This window comes from Scyliorhinus torazame, chromosome 10, assembly GCF_047496885.1.
Source record: "Scyliorhinus torazame isolate Kashiwa2021f chromosome 10, sScyTor2.1, whole genome shotgun sequence".
Lineage (NCBI taxonomy): Eukaryota > Metazoa > Chordata > Chondrichthyes > Carcharhiniformes > Scyliorhinidae > Scyliorhinus > Scyliorhinus torazame.
The window spans coordinates 189753296-189767550 of record NC_092716.1 but is presented as its reverse complement, the minus strand read 5'-3'; positions in this window follow the sequence as shown (position 1 = coordinate 189767550).

Here is a 14255-nt window from a genome sequence, read left to right as displayed (position 1 = left end):
ATCAATCTCAGACCCTCACGCCCATCACTCTCAGACCCTCACTCCCATCACTCTCAGACCCTCACATCCATCACTCTAATCCCCTCACACCCATCACTCTCAGGCCATCACTCCCATCACTCTGAGACCCTCACTCCCATCACTCTAATCCCCTCACTCCCCTCACTCCCATCACTCTCAGACCCTCACTCCCATCACTCTAATCCCCTCACTCCCATCACTCTCAGACCCTCACGCCAATCACTCTAAACCCTCACTCCCATCACTCTCAGACTCTCACTCCAATCACTCTAAACTCTCGCTCCCTTCACGTTAATCTCCTCACTCCCATCACCTTCAAACCCTCACTCCCAGACCCTCACTCCCATCACTCTCATACCCTCACTCCCATCACTCTCAGAACCTCACTCCCATCACTCTCAGACCCTCACTCCCATCACTCTCAGACCCTCACGCCCATCACTCTCAGACCCTCACTCCCATCACTCTCAGACCCTCACATCCATCACTCTAATCCCCTCACACCCATCACTCTCAGGCCATCACTCCCATCACTCTGAGACCCTCACTCCCATCACTCTAATCCCCTCACTCCCCTCACTCTCAGACCCTCACTCCCATCACTCTCAGACCCTCACTCTCATCACTCTAATCCCCTCACTCCCATCACTCTCAGACCCTCACTCCAATCACTCTATACCCTCACTCCCATCACTCTCAGACTCTCACTCCAATCACTCTAAACTCTCGCTCCCTTCACGTTAATCTCCTCACTCCCATCACCTTCAAACCCTCACTCCCAGACCCTCACTCCCATCACTCTCATACCCTCACTCCCATCACTCTCAGACCCTCACTCCCATCACTCTAATCCCCTCACTCCCATCACTCTTCGACCCTCACTCCCATCACCCTATTCCCCTCACTCCCATCACTCTCAGACCGTCACTCTCAGACCCTCACTCCCATCACTCTCAGACCCTCACTCCCATCACTTTAATCCCCTCACTCCCATCACTCTCAGACCCTCACTCCCATCACTCTCAGACCCTCACTCCCATCACTCTAATCCCCTCACTCCCAGACCCTCACTCCCATCACTCTAATCCCCTCACTCCCATCACTCTCAGACCCTCACGCCCATCACTCTCAGACCCTCAGTCCCATCACTCTGAGACCCTCACTCCCATCACTCTAATCCCCTCACTCCCATCACTCTCAGACCCTCACGCCCATCACTCTCAGACCCTCACTCCCATCACTCTCAGGCCATCACTCCCATCACTCTGAGACCCTCACTCCCATCACTCTAATCCCCTCACTCCCCTCACTCTCAGACCCTCACTCCCATCACTCTCAGACCCTCACTCCCATCACTCTAATCCCCTCACTCCCATCACTCTCAGACCCTCACTCCAATCACTCTATACCCTCACTCCCATCACTCTCAGACTCTCACTCCAATCACTCTAAACTCTCGCTCCCTTCACGTTAATCTCCTCACTCCCATCACCTTCAAACCCTCACTCCCAGACCCTCACTCCCATCACTCTCATACCCTCACTCCCATCACTCTCAGACCCTCACTCCCATCACTCTAATCCCCTCACTCCCATCACTCTTTGACCCTCACCCCCATCACCCTATTCCCCTCACTCCCATCACTCTCAGACCGTCACTCTCAGACCCTCACTCCCATCACTCTCAGACCCTCACTCCCATCACTTTAATCCCCTCACTCCCATCACTCTCAGACCCTCACTCCCATTACTCTCAGACCCTCACTCCCATCACTCTAAACCCCTCACTCCCAGACCCTCACTCCCATCACTCTGATCCCCTCACTCCCATCACTCTCAGACCCTCACGCCCATCACTCTCAGACCCTCACTCCCATCACTCTGAGACCCTCACTCCCATCACTCTAATCCCCTCACTCCCATCACTCTCAGACCCTCACGCCCATCACTCTCAGACCCTCACTCCCATCACTCTCAGACCCTCACATCCATCACTCTAATCCCCTCACACCCATCACTCTCAGGCCATCACTCCCATCACTCTGAGACCCTCACTCCCATCACTCTAATCCCCTCACGCCCATCACTCTCAGACCCTCACTCCCATCACTCTAATCCCCTCACTCCCATCACTCTAATCCCCTCACACCCATCACTCTCAGGCCATCACTCCCATCACTCTGAGACCCTCACTCCCATCACTCTAATCCCCTCACTCCCCTCACTCTCAGACCCTCACTCCCATCACTCTCAGACCCTCACTCCCATCACTCTAATCCCCTCACTCCCATCACTCTTCGACCCTCACTCCCATCACCCTATTCCCCTCACTCCCATCACTCTCAGACCCTCACTCCCATCACTCTCAGACCCTCACTCCCATCACTTTAATCCCCTCACTCCCATCACTCTCAGACCCTCACTCCCATCACTCTCAGACCCTCACTCCCATCACTCTAATCCCCTCACTCCCAGACCCTCACTCCCATCACTCTAATCCCCTCACTCCCATCACTCTCAGACCCTCACGCCCATCACTCTCAGACCCTCAGTCCCATCACTCTGAGACCCTCACTCCCATCACTCTAATCCCCTCACTCCCATCACTCTCAGACCCTCACGCCCATCACTCTCAGACCCTCACTCCCATCACTCTCAGGCCATCACTCCCATCACTCTGAGACCCTCACTCCCATCACTCTAATCCTCTCACTCCCCTCACTCTCAGACCCTCACTCCCATCACTCTCAGACCCTCACTCCCATCACTCTAATCCCCTCACTCCCATCACTCTCAGACCCTCACTCCAATCACTCTATACCCTCACTTCCATCACTCTCAGACTCTCACTCCAATCACTCTAAACTCTCGCTCCCTTCACGTTAATCTCCTCACTCCCATCACCTTCAAACCCTCACTCCCAGACCCTCACTCCCATCACTCTCATACCCTCACTCCCATCACTCTCAGACCCTCACTCCCATCACTCTCAGACCCTCACTCCCATCACTCTAATCCCCTCACTCCCATCACTCTTCGACCCTCACTCCCATCACCCTATTCCCCTCACTCCCATCACTCTCAGACCGTCACTCTCAGACCCTCACTCCCATCACTCTCAGACCCTCACTCCCATCACTTTAATCCCCTCACTCCCATCACTCTCAGACCCTCACTCCCATCACTCTCAGACCCTCACTCCCATCACTCTAAACCCCTCACTCCCAGACCCTCACTCCCATCACTCTGATCCCCTCACTCCCATCACTCTCAGACCCTCACGCCCATCACTCTCAGACCCTCACTCCCATCACTCTGAGACCCTCACTCCCATCACTCTAATCCCCTCACTCCCATCACTCTCAGACCCTCACGCCCATCACTCTCAGACCCTCACTCCCATCACTCTCAGACCCTCACATCCATCACTCTAATCCCCTCACACCCATCACTCTCAGGCCATCACTCCCATCACTCTGAGACCCTCACTCCCATCACTCTAATCCCCTCACGCCCATCACTCTCAGACCCTCACTCCCATCACTCTAATCCCCTCACTCCCATCACTCTAATCCCCTCACACCCATCACTCTCAGGCCATCACTCCCATCACTCTGAGACCCTCACTCCCATCACTCTAATCCCCTCACTCCCCTCACTCTCAGACCCTCACTCCCATCACTCTAATCCCCTCACTCCCATCACTCTCAGACCCTCACTCCAATCACTCTATACCCTCACTCCCATCACTCTCAGACTCTCACTCCAATCACTCTAAACTCTCGCTCCCTTCACGTTAATCTCCTCACTCCCATCACCTTCAAACCCTCACTCCCAGACCCTCACTCCCATCACTCTCATACCCTCACTCCCATCACTCTCAGACCCTCACTCCCATCACTCTAATCCCCTCATTCCCATCACTCTTCGACCCTCACTCCCATCACCCTATTCCCCTCACTCCCATCACTCTCAGACCGTCACTCTCAGACCCTCACTCCCATCACTCTCAGACCCTCACTCCCATCACTTTAATCCCCTCACTCTCAGACCCTCACTCCCATCACTCTCAGACCCTCACTCCCATCACTCTAATCCCCTCACTCCCAGACCCTCACTCCCATCACTCTAATCCCCTCACTCCCATCACTCTCAGACCCTCACGCCCATCACTCTCAGACCCTCAGTCCCATCACTCTGAGACCCTCACTCCCATCACTCTAATCCCCTCACTCCCATCACTCTCAGACCCTCACGCCCATCACTCTCAGACCCTCACTCCCATCACTCTCAGGCCATCACTCCCATCACTCTGAGACCCTCACTCCCATCACTCTAATCCCCTCACTCCCCTCACTCTCAGACCCTCACTCCCATCACTCTCAGACCCTCACTCCCATCACTCTAATCCCCTCACTCCCATCACTCTCAGACCCTCACTCCAATCACTCTATACCCTCACTCCCATCACTCTCAGACTCTCACTCCAATCACTCTAAACTCTCGCTCCCTTCACGCTAATCTCCTCACTCCCATCACCTTCAAACCCTCACTCCCAGACCCTCACTCCCATCACTCTCATACCCTCACTCCCATCACTCTCAGACCCTCACTCCCATCACTCTAATCCCCTCACTCCCATCACTCTTCGACCCTCACTCCCATCACCCTATTCCCCTCACTCTCAGACCGTCACTCTCAGACCCTCACTCCCATCACTCTCAGACCCTCACTCCCATCACTTTAATCCCCTCACTGCCATCACTCTCAGACCCTCACTCCCATCACTCTCAGACCCTCACTCCCATCACTCTAATCCCCTCACTCCCAGACCCTCACTCCCATCACTCTGATCCCCTCACTCCCATCACTCTCAGACCCTCACGCCCATCACTCTCAGACCCTCACTCCCATCACTCTGAGACCCTCACTCACATCACTCTAATCCCCTCACTCCCATCACTCTCAGACCCTCACTCCCATCACTCTCAGACCCTCACATCCATCACTCTAATCCCCTCACACCCATCACTCTCAGGTCATCACTCCCATCACTCTGAGACCCTCACTCCCATCACTCTAATCCCCTCATGCCCATCACTCTCAGACCCTCACTCCCATCACTCTAATCCCCTCACTCCCATCACTCTCAGACCCTCACTCCCATCAGCTAAACCCCTCACTCCCATCACTCTAATCCCCTCACACCCATCACTCTCAGGCCATCACTCCCATCACTCTGAGACCCTCACTCCCATCACTCTCAGATCCTCACTCCCTTCACTCTCATCCCCTCACTCCCATCACTCTCAGACCCTCACTCCCATCACTTTAATCCCCTCACTCCCATCACTCTCAGACCCTCACTCCCAGACCCTCACTCCCATCACTCTAATCCCCTCACTCCCATCACCCTCAGACCCTCACTACCATCACTCTCAGACCCTCACTCCCATCAATCTAATCCCCTCACTCCCATCACTCTCAGACCCTCACTCCCATCACTCTAATCCCCTCACTCCCATCACTCTTCGTCCCTCACTCCCATCACCCTATTCCCCTCACTCCCATCACTCTCAGACCGTCACTCTCAGACCCTCACTCCCATCACTCTCAGACCCTCACTCCCATCACGTTAATCCCCTCACTCCCATCACTCTCAGACCCTCACTCCCATCACTCTCAGGCCCTCACTCCCATCACTCTAATCCCCTCACTCCCATCACTCCCAGACCCTCACTCCCATCACTCTAATCCCCTCACTCCCATCACTCTCAGACCCTCACGCCCATCACTCTCAGACCCTCACTCCCATCACTCTCAGACCCTCACTCCCATCACTCTAATCCCCTCACTCCCATCACTCTCAGACCCTCACTCCCATCAATCTCAGACCCTCACGCCCATCACTCTCAGACCCTCACTCCCATCACTCTCAGACCCTCACATCCATCACTCTAATCCCCTCACACCCATCACTCTCAGGCCATCACTCCCATCACTCTGAGACCCTCACTCCCATCACTCTAATCCCCTCACTCCCCTCACTCCCATCACTCTCAGACCCTCACTCCCATCACTCTAATCCCCTCACTCCCATCACTCTCAGACCCTCACGCCAATCACTCTAAACCCTCACTCCCATCACTCTCAGACTCTCACTCCAATCACTCTAAACTCTCGCTCCCTTCACGTTAATCTCCTCACTCCCATCACCTTCAAACCCTCACTCCCAGACCCTCACTCCCATCACTCTCATACCCTCACTCCCATCACTCTCAGAACCTCACTCCCATCACTCTCAGACCCTCACTCCCATCACTCTCAGACCCTCACTCCCATCACTCTAATCCCCTCACTCCCATCACCCTCAGACCCTCACTACCATCACTCTCAGACCCTCACTCCCATCAATCTAATCCCCTCACTCCCATCACTCTCAGACCCTCACTCCCATCACTCTAATCCCCTCACTCCCATCACTCTTCGTCCCTCACTCCCAACACCCTATTCCCCTCACTCCCATCACTCTCAGACCGTCACTCTCAGACCCTCACTCCCATCACTCTCAGACCCTCACTCCCATCACGTTAATCCCCTCACTCCCATCACTCTCAGACCCTCACTCCCATCACTCTCAGGCCCTCACTCCCATCACTCTAATCCCCTCACTCCCATCACTCCCAGACCCTCACTCCCATCACTCTAATCCCCTCACTCCCATCACTCTCAGACCCTCACGCCCATCACTCTCAGACCCTCACTCCCATCACTCTCAGACCCTCACTCCCATCACTCTAATCCCCTCACTCCCATCACTCTCAGACCCTCACTCCCATCAATCTCAGACCCTCACGCCCATCACTCTCAGACCCTCACTCCCATCACTCTCAGACCCTCACATCCATCACTCTAATCCCCTCACACCCATCACTCTCAGGCCATCACTCCCATCACTCTGAGACCCTCACTCCCATCACTCTAATCCCCTCACTCCCCTCACTCCCATCACTCTCAGACCCTCACTCCCATCACTCTAATCCCCTCACTCCCATCACTCTCAGACCCTCACGCCAATCACTCTAAACCCTCACTCCCATCACTCTCAGACTCTCACTCCAATCACTCTAAACTCTCGCTCCCTTCACGTTAATCTCCTCACTCCCATCACCTTCAAACCCTCACTCCCAGACCCTCACTCCCATCACTCTCATACCCTCACTCCCATCACTCTCAGAACCTCACTCCCATCACTCTCAGACCCTCACTCCCATCACTCTCAGACCCTCACGCCCATCACTCTCAGACCCTCACTCCCATCACTCTCAGACCCTCACATCCATCACTCTAATCCCCTCACACCCATCACTCTCAGGCCATCACTCCCATCACTCTGAGACCCTCACTCCCATCACTCTAATCCCCTCACTCCCCTCACTCTTCGACCCTCACTCCCATCACCCTATTCCCCTCACTCCCATCACTCTCAGACCGTCACTCTCAGACCCTCACTCCCATCACTCTCAGACCCTCACTCCCATCACTTTAATCCCCTCACTCCCATCACTCTCAGACCCTCACTCCCATCACTCTCAGACCCTCACTCCCATCACTCTAATCCCCTCACTCCCAGACCCTCACTCCCATCACTCTAATCCCCTCACTCCCATCACTCTCAGACCCTCACGCCCATCACTCTCAGACCCTCAGTCCCATCACTCTGAGACCCTCACTCCCATCACTCTAATCCCCTCACTCCCATCACTCTCAGACCCTCACGCCCATCACTCTCAGACCCTCACTCCCATCACTCTCAGGCCATCACTCCCATCACTCTGAGACCCTCACTCCCATCACTCTAATCCCCTCACTCCCCTCACTCTCAGACCCTCACTCCCATCACTCTCAGACCCTCACTCCCATCACTCTAATCCCCTCACTCCCATCACTCTCAGACCCTCACTCCAATCACTCTATACCCTCACTCCCATCACTCTCAGACTCTCACTCCAATCACTCTAAACTCTCGCTCCCTTCACGTTAATCTCCTCACTCCCATCACCTTCAAACCCTCACTCCCAGACCCTCACTCCCATCACTCTCATACCCTCACTCCCATCACTCTCAGACCCTCACTCCCATCACTCTAATCCCCTCACTCCCATCACTCTTTGACCCTCACCCCCATCACCCTATTCCCCTCACTCCCATCACTCTCAGACCGTCACTCTCAGACCCTCACTCCCATCACTCTCAGACCCTCACTCCCATCACTTTAATCCCCTCACTCCCATCACTCTCAGACCCTCACTCCCATTACTCTCAGACCCTCACTCCCATCACTCTAAACCCCTCACTCCCAGACCCTCACTCCCATCACTCTGATCCCCTCACTCCCATCACTCTCAGACCCTCACGCCCATCACTCTCAGACCCTCACTCCCATCACTCTGAGACCCTCACTCCCATCACTCTAATCCCCTCACTCCCATCACTCTCAGACCCTCACGCCCATCACTCTCAGACCCTCACTCCCATCACTCTCAGACCCTCACATCCATCACTCTAATCCCCTCACACCCATCACTCTCAGGCCATCACTCCCATCACTCTGAGACCCTCACTCCCATCACTCTAATCCCCTCACGCCCATCACTCTCAGACCCTCACTCCCATCACTCTAATCCCCTCACTCCCATCACTCTAATCCCCTCACACCCATCACTCTCAGGCCATCACTCCCATCACTCTGAGACCCTCACTCCCATCACTCTAATCCCCTCACTCCCCTCACTCTCAGACCCTCACTCCCATCACTCTCAGACCCTCACTCCCATCACTCTAATCCCCTCACTCCCATCACTCTTCGACCCTCACTCCCATCACCCTATTCCCCTCACTCCCATCACTCTCAGACCCTCACTCCCATCACTCTCAGACCCTCACTCCCATCACTTTAATCCCCTCACTCCCATCACTCTCAGACCCTCACTCCCATCACTCTCAGACCCTCACTCCCATCACTCTAATCCCCTCACTCCCAGACCCTCACTCCCATCACTCTAATCCCCTCACTCCCATCACTCTCAGACCCTCACGCCCATCACTCTCAGACCCTCAGTCCCATCACTCTGAGACCCTCACTCCCATCACTCTAATCCCCTCACTCCCATCACTCTCAGACCCTCACGCCCATCACTCTCAGACCCTCACTCCCATCACTCTCAGGCCATCACTCCCATCACTCTGAGACCCTCACTCCCATCACTCTAATCCTCTCACTCCCCTCACTCTCAGACCCTCACTCCCATCACTCTCAGACCCTCACTCCCATCACTCTAATCCCCTCACTCCCATCACTCTCAGACCCTCACTCCAATCACTCTATACCCTCACTTCCATCACTCTCAGACTCTCACTCCAATCACTCTAAACTCTCGCTCCCTTCACGTTAATCTCCTCACTCCCATCACCTTCAAACCCTCACTCCCAGACCCTCACTCCCATCACTCTCATACCCTCACTCCCATCACTCTCAGACCCTCACTCCCATCACTCTCAGACCCTCACTCCCATCACTCTAATCCCCTCACTCCCATCACTCTTCGACCCTCACTCCCATCACCCTATTCCCCTCACTCCCATCACTCTCAGACCGTCACTCTCAGACCCTCACTCCCATCACTCTCAGACCCTCACTCCCATCACTTTAATCCCCTCACTCCCATCACTCTCAGACCCTCACATCCATCACTCTAATCCCCTCACACCCATCACTCTCAGGCCATCACTCCCATCACTCTGAGACCCTCACTCCCATCACTCTAATCCCCTCACTCCCCTCACTCTCAGACCCTCACTCCCATCACTCTCAGACCCTCACTCTCATCACTCTAATCCCCTCACTCCCATCACTCTCAGACCCTCACTCCAATCACTCTATACCCTCACTCCCATCACTCTCAGACTCTCACTCCAATCACTCTAAACTCTCGCTCCCTTCACGTTAATCTCCTCACTCCCATCACCTTCAAACCCTCACTCCCAGACCCTCACTCCCATCACTCTCATACCCTCACTCCCATCACTCTCAGACCCTCACTCCCATCACTCTAATCCCCTCACTCCCATCACTCTTCGACCCTCACTCCCATCACCCTATTCCCCTCACTCCCATCACTCTCAGACCGTCACTCTCAGACCCTCACTCCCATCACTCTCAGACCCTCACTCCCATCACTTTAATCCCCTCACTCCCATCACTCTCAGACCCTCACTCCCATCACTCTCAGACCCTCACTCCCATCACTCTAATCCCCTCACTCCCAGACCCTCACTCCCATCACTCTAATCCCCTCACTCCCATCACTCTCAGACCCTCACGCCCATCACTCTCAGACCCTCAGTCCCATCACTCTGAGACCCTCACTCCCATCACTCTAATCCCCTCACTCCCATCACTCTCAGACCCTCACGCCCATCACTCTCAGACCCTCACTCCCATCACTCTCAGGCCATCACTCCCATCACTCTGAGACCCTCACTCCCATCACTCTAATCCCCTCACTCCCCTCACTCTCAGACCCTCACTCCCATCACTCTCAGACCCTCACTCCCATCACTCTAATCCCCTCACTCCCATCACTCTCAGACCCTCACTCCAATCACTCTATACCCTCACTCCCATCACTCTCAGACTCTCACTCCAATCACTCTAAACTCTCGCTCCCTTCACGTTAATCTCCTCACTCCCATCACCTTCAAACCCTCACTCCCAGACCCTCACTCCCATCACTCTCATACCCTCACTCCCATCACTCTCAGACCCTCACTCCCATCACTCTAATCCCCTCACTCCCATCACTCTTTGACCCTCACCCCCATCACCCTATTCCCCTCACTCCCATCACTCTCAGACCGTCACTCTCAGACCCTCACTCCCATCACTCTCAGACCCTCACTCCCATCACTTTAATCCCCTCACTCCCATCACTCTCAGACCCTCACTCCCATTACTCTCAGACCCTCACTCCCATCACTCTAAACCCCTCACTCCCAGACCCTCACTCCCATCACTCTGATCCCCTCACTCCCATCACTCTCAGACCCTCACGCCCATCACTCTCAGACCCTCACTCCCATCACTCTGAGACCCTCACTCCCATCACTCTAATCCCCTCACTCCCATCACTCTCAGACCCTCACGCCCATCACTCTCAGACCCTCACTCCCATCACTCTCAGACCCTCACATCCATCACTCTAATCCCCTCACACCCATCACTCTCAGGCCATCACTCCCATCACTCTGAGACCCTCACTCCCATCACTCTAATCCCCTCACGCCCATCACTCTCAGACCCTCACTCCCATCACTCTAATCCCCTCACTCCCATCACTCTAATCCCCTCACACCCATCACTCTCAGGCCATCACTCCCATCACTCTGAGACCCTCACTCCCATCACTCTAATCCCCTCACTCCCCTCACTCTCAGACCCTCACTCCCATCACTCTCAGACCCTCACTCCCATCACTCTAATCCCCTCACTCCCATCACTCTTCGACCCTCACTCCCATCACCCTATTCCCCTCACTCCCATCACTCTCAGACCCTCACTCCCATCACTCTCAGACCCTCACTCCCATCACTTTAATCCCCTCACTCCCATCACTCTCAGACCCTCACTCCCATCACTCTCAGACCCTCACTCCCATCACTCTAATCCCCTCACTCCCAGACCCTCACTCCCATCACTCTAATCCCCTCACTCCCATCACTCTCAGACCCTCACGCCCATCACTCTCAGACCCTCAGTCCCATCACTCTGAGACCCTCACTCCCATCACTCTAATCCCCTCACTCCCATCACTCTCAGACCCTCACGCCCATCACTCTCAGACCCTCACTCCCATCACTCTCAGGCCATCACTCCCATCACTCTGAGACCCTCACTCCCATCACTCTAATCCTCTCACTCCCCTCACTCTCAGACCCTCACTCCCATCACTCTCAGACCCTCACTCCCATCACTCTAATCCCCTCACTCCCATCACTCTCAGACCCTCACTCCAATCACTCTATACCCTCACTTCCATCACTCTCAGACTCTCACTCCAATCACTCTAAACTCTCGCTCCCTTCACGTTAATCTCCTCACTCCCATCACCTTCAAACCCTCACTCCCAGACCCTCACTCCCATCACTCTCATACCCTCACTCCCATCACTCTCAGACCCTCACTCCCATCACTCTCAGACCCTCACTCCCATCACTCTAATCCCCTCACTCCCATCACTCTTCGACCCTCACTCCCATCACCCTATTCCCCTCACTCCCATCACTCTCAGACCGTCACTCTCAGACCCTCACTCCCATCACTCTCAGACCCTCACTCCCATCACTTTAATCCCCTCACTCCCATCACTCTCAGACCCTCACTCCCATCACTCTCAGACCCTCACTCCCATCACTCTAAACCCCTCACTCCCAGACCCTCACTCCCATCACTCTGATCCCCTCACTCCCATCACTCTCAGACCCTCACGCCCATCACTCTCAGACCCTCACTCCCATCACTCTGAGACCCTCACTCCCATCACTCTAATCCCCTCACTCCCATCACTCTCAGACCCTCACGCCCATCACTCTCAGACCCTCACTCCCATCACTCTCAGACCCTCACATCCATCACTCTAATCCCCTCACACCCATCACTCTCAGGCCATCACTCCCATCACTCTGAGACCCTCACTCCCATCACTCTAATCCCCTCACGCCCATCACTCTCAGACCCTCACTCCCATCACTCTAATCCCCTCACTCCCATCACTCTAATCCCCTCACACCCATCACTCTCAGGCCATCACTCCCATCACTCTGAGACCCTCACTCCCATCACTCTAATCCCCTCACTCCCCTCACTCTCAGACCCTCACTCCCATCACTCTCAGACCCTCACTCCCATCACTCTAATCCCCTCACTCCCATCACTCTCAGACCCTCACTCCAATCACTCTATACCCTCACTCCCATCACTCTCAGACTCTCACTCCAATCACTCTAAACTCTCGCTCCCTTCACGTTAATCTCCTCACTCCCATCACCTTCAAACCCTCACTCCCAGACCCTCACTCCCATCACTCTCATACCCTCACTCCCATCACTCTCAGACCCTCACTCCCATCACTCTAATCCCCTCATTCCCATCACTCTTCGACCCTCACTCCCATCACCCTATTCCCCTCACTCCCATCACTCTCAGACCGTCACTCTCAGACCCTCACTCCCATCACTCTCAGACCCTCACTCCCATCACTTTAATCCCCTCACTCTCAGACCCTCACTCCCATCACTCTCAGACCCTCACTCCCATCACTCTAATCCCCTCACTCCCAGACCCTCACTCCCATCACTCTAATCCCCTCACTCCCATCACTCTCAGACCCTCACGCCCATCACTCTCAGACCCTCAGTCCCATCACTCTGAGACCCTCACTCCCATCACTCTAATCCCCTCACTCCCATCACTCTCAGACCCTCACGCCCATCACTCTCAGACCCTCACTCCCATCACTCTCAGGCCATCACTCCCATCACTCTGAGACCCTCACTCCCATCACTCTAATCCCCTCACTCCCCTCACTCTCAGACCCTCACTCCCATCACTCTCAGACCCTCACTCCCATCACTCTAATCCCCTCACTCCCATCACTCTCAGACCCTCACTCCAATCACTCTATACCCTCACTCCCATCACTCTCAGACTCTCACTCCAATCACTCTAAACTCTCGCTCCCTTCACGCTAATCTCCTCACTCCCATCACCTTCAAACCCTCACTCCCAGACCCTCACTCCCATCACTCTCATACCCTCACTCCCATCACTCTCAGACCCTCACTCCCATCACTCTAATCCCCTCACTCCCATCACTCTTCGACCCTCACTCCCATCACCCTATTCCCCTCACTCTCAGACCGTCACTCTCAGACCCTCACTCCCATCACTCTCAGACCCTCACTCCCATCACTTTAATCCCCTCACTGCCATCACTCTCAGACCCTCACTCCCATCACTCTCAGACCCTCACTCCCATCACTCTAATCCCCTCACTCCCAGACCCTCACTCCCATCACTCTGATCCCCTCACTCCCATCACTCTCAGACCCTCACGCCCATCACTCTCAGACCCTCACTCCCATCACTCTGAGACCCTCACTCACATCACTCTAATC